General features: G+C 37.3%; 1 long non-coding RNA gene across 1 annotated transcript; it reads left to right on the top strand.

Annotated features, from left to right (window-relative positions):
- Nucleotides 1–1,677: 1,677 nt before the first annotated feature.
- Nucleotides 1,678–8,316, top strand: LOC137475841 (uncharacterized). The gene is made up of 3 exons (XR_011000096.1): nucleotides 1,678–2,291; nucleotides 7,185–7,305; nucleotides 7,846–8,316. It is a non-coding gene; the product is annotated as an uncharacterized lncRNA (long non-coding RNA).
- Nucleotides 8,317–8,750: the final 434 nt, after the last annotated feature.

Below are 8,750 nucleotides of genomic sequence, written 5' to 3'. Positions count from 1 at the left end.
TATAGAATTCATTGCTGACCTCAAAATTTAGTGACCCAGTGGTTTGTTTGTTTGTTTGTTTGGGTGTTTTTGGTATGAAGGCACAGTGGTAAGACATATCTTGAAGTTTAAGTATATGCTGATTTGTCACATCCTCCCCCAAAAAACTGCAAAGCTCTCCATGCAAAATCCACAAGTGTGTGAACCAGGACATTTTAGGAGAAACAAACAGGATCAATCGTACATTTTGCTTAGCCTGATAGCTAAAGAAATGGTAACTATCATAATTTTCAGGAGAAAATACATGACCAGCATGGCAGAATTCTGTCCAGTAAATGTCAAGATTTTAATAACATCTTTAGAAGTTTGAAAACAGCCCACAGACAGAATATCCAGCAGGAAGAGAGAGATTTAGATCAAAATGAGAAAAATATGGATATGCTAATTTTGGAACTAGTCATGTTACTAATCTCTGAGCACATTTGAAATTAAAATGTATTTATGGCTAGAAAAAACCCATGGTTGTGATCTTTAGAAAAATTCCAAAGTGTGTGTTGTTAAGAGAGTTAATGCAATGAGGGGAGTTACAAGACAAACTGACGTTGCCTGCTGAATGACTGTGCAAAACAGAAGCAATCTGTATAGAATGAGTTGCTTCAGAAGGAAGTATAATGAAGTTTTTATCTCAGATTAGGTGTTTTCAAAATTTACCTGTGCTGGAAGTGTTACAAATTCCATTCCAAAGCAATCTGGAGAACAGAAATCTGGAAAGAAGTCTCTCTATAGTAAAGCAGGAGGTAAAATGTTCAATTTCATTTCAGTGGAGCTACATTTCCATTTGTTCTAGATTAAGTTCAATTGAACTGTGACAGAGAAAGAAGAGATTTAGGAGCTAATGACAAAGAGAGAGAGCATTCTTCCATTCTGAATAAGATACTTGTCTAAAATCCACATCCAGGCAAGATCACTTGAAGATTCTACATAGAACTTTGCTGCTTTATTAAAACCAAGCCACCTTCCTGGGGATATTTGTTTCATGTTCTGAAGACATTCTCTTCAAATCTACATTTAGTGTCTGTATAGGACTTTCAGCACTCTTGCAATATAGCTCTTAATGCTCTTCAACTCCCAATAATGATGAAGACTAGGTTCAGGAATCTGACTGTTTTTCTCAATGTGATTGAAGTTAAAGGAATAATTGGCTTTTACTGGCTGAATTAAAAAAAAAAAAAAAAAAAAAAAAAAAAAATGAAAACAAACAAAACCCACACACACAACAACAATGAAAAAACAAAACCAAAACAAAAACAGGAAAGAAAAGCTAGGTAATTCAATTTCACTCTAAATATTGACCAAAAAATTCACAGAATTTAACAAGAATTTAGAAATAGTTCCGTTTCTGTGACCAGATTCTCAAATCTGCATTTATTGGACAACTGAAACATCTAAAAGAAATATAAAACTGGATCTAGTCTAAATAGCTAACATCAAATTCTACTCCTGACCCTTTCCTGCCTTCTTATTACTGGACTTCTTTTGAAGCAACTTCTCTAATTAAGAAATCCTGATTTTTTTAATGTCTCATTCTCTACTAAAATTTTACTTGCCCATCATCCAGTATATAAATTTGCGTTTTCCCCCTTTGCCTTTGCAGAATAAATTTTCAAGATTATTTTAGCACTCAAAAATAACAAAAATGGCTCTCAAATTGAAAACATTTTTGCATGTTGTATATCTTTTGTCTCTTTTGTCTGTTGTAGAAAATCCTGTTCTTCTTTTTCAGCCTTTCCTAGTTCTACTCCATGCCCCACAGCACATCCAAGGAATTGTTTCCTACTTGAGAGCAGTCTGTCCTGCACCTCCTTTTATAAGCAGAAAGCACCTCTATTCTCTGAAAACTTATGGTACACTCTGTTCTCTGCAACCATGAGTGTGAGAAATAATCTTACTTTTTTAGTATGAAAAACATCCAAATCACAAGATATACTGATAAATCTCTCCTCTAAAAACACCCATTTCTTCCATGTTGCCAAGGAAATGAGTACACAGTTAATCACGACCAACAACACACAGTTCTCTCCACCTTCTCTATTTCTATCTTTCAGTCTGTCAGCCCTCCAGACAAGAAGCTTCATATTGCATTTTTATAAAATTTGGGGGATGAAACAAAATAATTAAGAAAAAGCCTTTGCATTCAGCGTAAGAGCATCCTATAATAGGGGATCTAAACTGAGAGACACAGGACATGTTGGTGACTGAGTTAGGCTGTGGGCCTGAGAAACTGGAGCCAGGAGTTGCACAGCCACCCGAAGGTCAGCAGATTTCTCCTCTCTTTCTCAGTGTACTCTGCAGCATTCTGTTAGCATTTTGCAATAAGTTCAGCAGCTAAGTTTTGGGGTGGGTGTAAGAGTGCACCGCTTCCTGTGGTGTTCTGCTTCCTGTTTTCTCAAGGCCGATGGAGACGAGCTGGCGGGGCTGCTGATTTTGAAACAGGGGCAGATGCATGATTGTCTTGTGAGAGCACAGAATGAATCATCATCCCGTTCTTATAGAAAAATCCCGAATCTTTCCAGAGTTGGAACTCTAACTCAGTGGCTTTGGGCTACCTGCTCTTTCATTGAGAAGAGGGTGGGAAATGCCCAGAAGACCAAAGAGTCAAAAATTAAGAGCCAAACCACAACAGATCATGAGATTAGTTTAAAAATCATATAACTTTTGGAATATATTTTCTCTGTTCACTGAACTCTCATATTCTAAGCTACATCCTATTCTCTGCAATAAAAACAAGAAATATTTTATTTTTTAATATGAAAAACATGAAGTATCATGAGACTTTTAATAAAACCACAAGTCAGTAGCCATAGATGGACAGAAAGATTACTGAAACACAGAACTACTTTTATGCAGGTTTTGATAAGCATTAAAACAAAATGAATATTCAGAACCATTGAAGGGTTCAAAGGTACACTAATTAAGTTTATTAGTAAAAGAAGAGAAATCTTTTGTAAAAGACAGGAAAGGAAGAGAAAATAAATTGACAAAAGAAAAATCTTCTTCTGTAAGATAAAAGATGCAGAATAAATGTATCCTGGTGCAATATTACCTGGTTATTATTATCAAAACCTTAGTATCAACATGGGAGCTCCCCCAAAACTGTTTACAAATAACTGTAATATTACCAGGATCACAGAAGATGCTTCCCTGAGTAGGACACATTCTCAAAATTGAAATGAATATTTGAAGAACCTGCTTGCAAGAGCAAACACCACCACCCCAAAAAAACCCCAAAAAACCAAAAAGGCAGTCAAATTAATACTGTACTTAGAGCTTCAGACTCATATCACTCCCTAGATTGTCTAGAAATTTTGAGGCTAACACCTGTTAGCTAATATATGCTAATAAATATGCTTGAGAAATCTTGTATAGACAAGGCAGCATGCATTTTATCACACACTAAATTCATGTATTTAAATATCAGCCTTTCCTCTATGCTTTGTTATCCATCATAGCACTAGATCTTTCTGGCAAACTGATTTTTTCTTAATCTGTTTCAGTTCATATCCAAACTCCCCAGCGTTCTCCAGACTGTTTAAAGGCTTAATACATTGCTCTTGTCATCAGTTCCATGCCCAAAAGCAGCCTGGGTCTACATTTTGCAAACAAGACCTATGCAAAATGGAAAGAAGACGATAGTGAGAAAATAAGACCATAAAAGATCTCTCTTAAGGCTGAAGGGAGTGATGGTAAAAGGAGTGACTGGGGGGAACCCTTATGGTGAGATATATGTGGTCAATCTTGATATTTGGAGCCAGCCCAGAAAGGAACAGAGACTAGTATTTAAAACAAGTGGCTCTGTTATTTCTCCTTGATCTCACTGTAAGGCTCATGCCTCAAAGTATATTCAACCCAACTTACTGTCAAATGTTTACTTTGGTCTAGATGCATTTAACATACTCAAGAATGCTTTTATATTCCATTACCTGTATGCTAACACCTCTGCTTTTGACCATCTATTGAACCTCATGCTACCTTGTCTGAAGTGCTTGAAAATATTTGCATCTGATTTTCCACTTCCTGGACCCTCATACTGTCCTATTCTTGCCTGGTGCCTTACAATCTTAGACTGTCTTTTACATAAATATTTTATATGGGCGAATATCCCTTTGCTTTCTGAATTCTTGTCATGGGCCTGCCTTGAGTTTTCACGGAGAAGTGAATATGAAAGAGCTGGAGTTCCTCTCCTCACACTGCATTCGTTTCACTTTCTCCTCTTTTCACTCACTGATTTAATCTGAATCTCTCTCTGAGCTCAAGTGTAGGGTTTCTGAGTCGCCAGTTCATAGGATGAAGACCTTGGTGCTGCTGGAGTATGCAAGCAATGAGGACACCTTATTAGATATTAGACTACCTCATTAGATATATCAGTGACTCTACCTTCAAGCATCCCTTCCTTTAATTAATTTTTTTTCTGAAAATCTCATCAAGATTTCTTAGTGGTATCTACACAGGATTTTGCATATAAAACTCTAAAATAAGAAAGAGCACTTCCCAGTTTCCTTACCATATGACTGAGCAAAATATTTCTGAGAATCAGTCTATAGTGCACTACAAGATAATTTATTTATTTTTCCTTCCTGGCTCTAAAAGCAGAATGACTGCAGTCATCAATCGCACAGAGCTCTGACAGTCTGGCATGCAGCTCAGTCTGCAGCAAAATGGGGCTAGCATGGTTATTGTAGGGCAATTATTTATTACCTCAGCTGAGGGGTTCACAAACTGGAGAAGCAGTGTAGAGAGGTGCAGACATGTCTTGGAACACGAGAGGAAATGTAAAAGACATGGATGGTGTAAAAAACCAAATGTGGATGGTGGTAAAAAAAGAGAAACTCTAGAGTTATGTCATCTGTGGATATATCAGTGCCCATCAGTTTGGATGACATGATGAGTGATATTAACTTTCCAAAAACGTCCTGCACTGTTTTCTGGAAATGCACTAATACAGAGGATCAAATCCCATCGCTCTGCAATTACCGATGTTCTGCAGTAGCTCCAAAACCTCTGCGTGAGGGAGCAGATCTTTACAGACCTGAGTGCTGAACCTGCCCAGCCCTTTGGAAGCACACGCTGGGAGTGGCAGGGCCCATGCTAGCCTGAAAAGCAGGCTGCAATCTGCAAATTCGCTGCCCAGGGCTGCTACGAGTCCGTGGCTAACCATCAAGTCAACTGTCAGGCTGCTGGGTGGGGGTGGGGGCATTGCAGGCATATTATGAAAGTTGTTTATCCACTGATTATCAGCAGCAAGAACATACATGAAATAACAGCAGGTTTTTACAGAAAGAGCCTCTAAATTGCATTATGGTAACAGGCAGTGCACTTGTCCATGGTTTTTCTCCACAGAAACCCCTGAGCAGGTTAACTAAAAACAACCCCACTCTTCTTTCAAGGCTCAATAAACACAGACTGATCAACACCAATTGAAACAGCAGCAGGAAAGCTTGGAATGTGGGGATTCTAGGGCAATAATGCATATGCAGTGCTGGACACTCCAGAACCTAACTCTTTCCCATACAGGTAATCATCAGCAGAGTACAGGCACTGCTACTCTGCAGTCCTGTCCTTTCACAGCACACTTTAGGTGTTCATCAGGCACAAGCACAAACGCAAGCTTGAACTTGCAGCTATCAGCTAGATAAGTCTTAAGTCTGTTAAAGAGGAAAAAATGTGGCGACAGCATTTTCCAGAATTTAAAAGATTTGTGTCACTGCATAAAAGAACATATTTGTGAGAAGTTGCAGGGCTGGGCTGGATGACAATTCAAAAATAAGTAATTAGGGATGCAGGGCCCAATACTCATTTTCCGAGTAACTTCTCTTGTCTGCTCAGGATCAAGGCTATGTGTTTATATCAAATCTACAAGTTTTTTAATTTGGATAAAATGGTATGGAATATGGAAGAACAAGGTCTTCTGTTCTCATGTAAGAGGGCCATAAAAAATACTACTACTTCAAAAAGAAAAGTTCTTAATTTTGTTTTCAGGCCTGCTTTTTGGGTTCCTTTCCTCATCAAACTGGGAAAACATGTAATATTCTCTCATCACTATAATAAGAAACTATTAAAAAAAATCTTCTTGGCCTGGGTCAAACTTCTTTGACTCCCTTCTATATATGAACCTAATCAAATGTTGGAGACAGATACAACCAAAGCTGATTCAAAATATGAAAGGAGTAGCAAAGCTTATTAAAAAATTGTTACAATGTATGTTTTCTGATTGTTTTCTGAATATTTTTTATGTAATTTGAAGAAACTGGACCTAGAGGGAAATTACTAAAAAAATACTTTGCATTTCCAGTCCAGTCAAATAAAATAAACATGAAATATATGAAGAAAATGTCCCCTTATGTCCCCTGAAACATATGCAGAAAATCTAGAGATAATTAATCTAGTGATTTATCACTATCCAGAGACATTCTGTTGTAACAAACAATATTCCTCACCTGTGCAAGGCTGGTGAGCATAGAATACATTTGTAGTAAACTTGCATGTGTGAAAGGCCTTAATTTTTTTGTCAAATAATTGGTACTGAACTGTGTCCTTATCCTTATAACTTTATCCTTATACAGCTGGAAGAAAAATGAAGCAAATTAGTACCTTGTCTTTATAGCCATATGTTCCAACATCTCATTGGTAAAAGGCACATAACAAATGTGAAGGAAGAAAGAGGCTTGGGGAGCAATGCACACAAAACCAGAAACCACAGGAGTACGTAATCACTTTAAAATTATTTCAGATGTTTTGTTCATACTGTTGCCAGGTGGATTCCCTAATGACAAATTAGCAATTTCTGACTGCTAAGATGATAAGGACTCCACCACAGATTCTAGAAGATATCTCCTGCAAAATCTGGCATTTAATCTGTCAGTCAGAACTCAAAGTAATGTAATGTAAGTGTAATACATCTAAGACAGGCTGAGAAAACAGTTTTAGCCTCAGTGGAGTGTGCTAAAATGCTAAAAGAAGAGGAAGGTCCTGCTGGCTGACAGGATTTGTGAGAAAATGTTCAAGGGTTGAGACTGTCACAAAGCATGTCTTCCCTGAATAAAATATTACTGTGCAGCAATCTTCAAACTGATGCCTGGGGGAGGTTTGTGGCATACGGTGGCATGGCAGGCCCGTGGCTGAGCTGAAGTTTCTTTTTAGTGTCTTAGTGCCCAGGTGTACCTGTTTATCTGGAGGATCTTGAAGGTGCTGCTGCATTCTGGGGTCTGACTGTGGGCCCTCTAAACTATGTGGTCTTATTCTGAGAATAGAAGGCCCTTATTGGCTATGGTGAGTGTTTAGTGTCCTCACACATAGGAATTAAGTTTAGAGCAAAATCCCTGTAAACTCCCTGACATTTAAATTATTCATTATTTTAGTTACTCTTTTTTGAGGCCCTATTGTCACAAGATGACACTATAAGGAGGATCTGTCAAGAGAAATTATGTTTGGACATCTTGCCTTTTCTGGAGTGACAGCAACAATAAACAATGTTTTAATGAAAAAGTGGTAAATAAACAGACTATCACAGATTTGACAAATTCCATTCATCAGATTTCCAAATTGGAGGTGGTTCTCTATAGGAAAATAAGCACAAATCAGGTTTAATAAAAATGTAATGCCTTTTAAATTTAGAACTACAGGCTAAGATATTTAGTTTCAAAATTTAAGTCTTGATTGTTTAAAGTCTAAAGAATAAAGATTTTGAAAATTAATTTAGGATGGATTAAGATTTTATTGAAAAAAAAACACTGAAAAATGTTTTACATTTGATTTTGTTGAAACAGCATAGTAATGACTTCCCGATTTGGGTTATTTTTCATATTTCAGCCAAGCACCTTCCATCAGTGCCATTCCCAACACCAAGCCTGATATAGTATTTGGTGGTCAAGGTGAAAAATTTGCCCTTAGTTCTTTGAAAGCCTGTCTAGGACATTGATGATGACCAACCTTGAAAGATCTGTAAAATATCCTTGTCTCAGGAATCATGGTTTTATGTGGAAGGGGTTTTACAGTGACATCTGTGAGCCATAGAGAAGTTTGATAAGAGGATCCATTTTTACCCCTGAAAGAATTTCCTACCAAGGTCATTGACATAGAAACCAAGAAAGAAAGAAGGATAAATAAGAGAAACCTGTGACTGCCTATTCCAACAAGCACTTTGTCTTTCGTTACCAATGAGTAAAGTGTACACTTATGAGTTTTGTAGGAATGTATAAAAAGCATGCATGCTATAATAAAAACAGGTTTAAAGCCTTCTGAAAATGGAGTGTGTTGCTTTGTGTTGTCTCCGTCTCAACTACGACAGTTTTATGAGTAAGTACAACTGCATTCAGTTTGATCTTTTTAAGAACAGATAGGATCAGGAGAATAAACAGAAAAATATTTAAGAAACTTTCTTTCCATGATAGGTGAAAGGCAGCTGGGAGTGATCCCAGGCCTGTGCACATTGTAGAAGAATTAAGTGTATTTGTTGGATGGAAGGGGAACTACACAGTGTCTCTCTCCAAGCCTGCACAAACTGGATGTGAAGAAAAGCCTGGTCTCTTCTGACCTCCAACAAAATGGGAATGGAGAAAATGGGGACTGTTCTCTGAAGGAGATTCTGAGGAAGATAATAATTTTTTATTAGGCCATTCTTACATCACCAAGAGTTAGCTTGTGAAAAGAAGTAATTTTAGTGTTGACTCTCTTGAAGATTTGATGTTAATATTTCAGCAAGAATAAGAAAAAAA

The sequence above is a fragment of the Anomalospiza imberbis genome, chromosome 6 (genome assembly GCF_031753505.1).
Source record: "Anomalospiza imberbis isolate Cuckoo-Finch-1a 21T00152 chromosome 6, ASM3175350v1, whole genome shotgun sequence".
Classification (NCBI taxonomy): domain Eukaryota; kingdom Metazoa; phylum Chordata; class Aves; order Passeriformes; family Viduidae; genus Anomalospiza; species Anomalospiza imberbis.
Note: the sequence above shows the minus strand (reverse complement) of the source record. Positions and strands in the feature narration are given on the sequence as shown.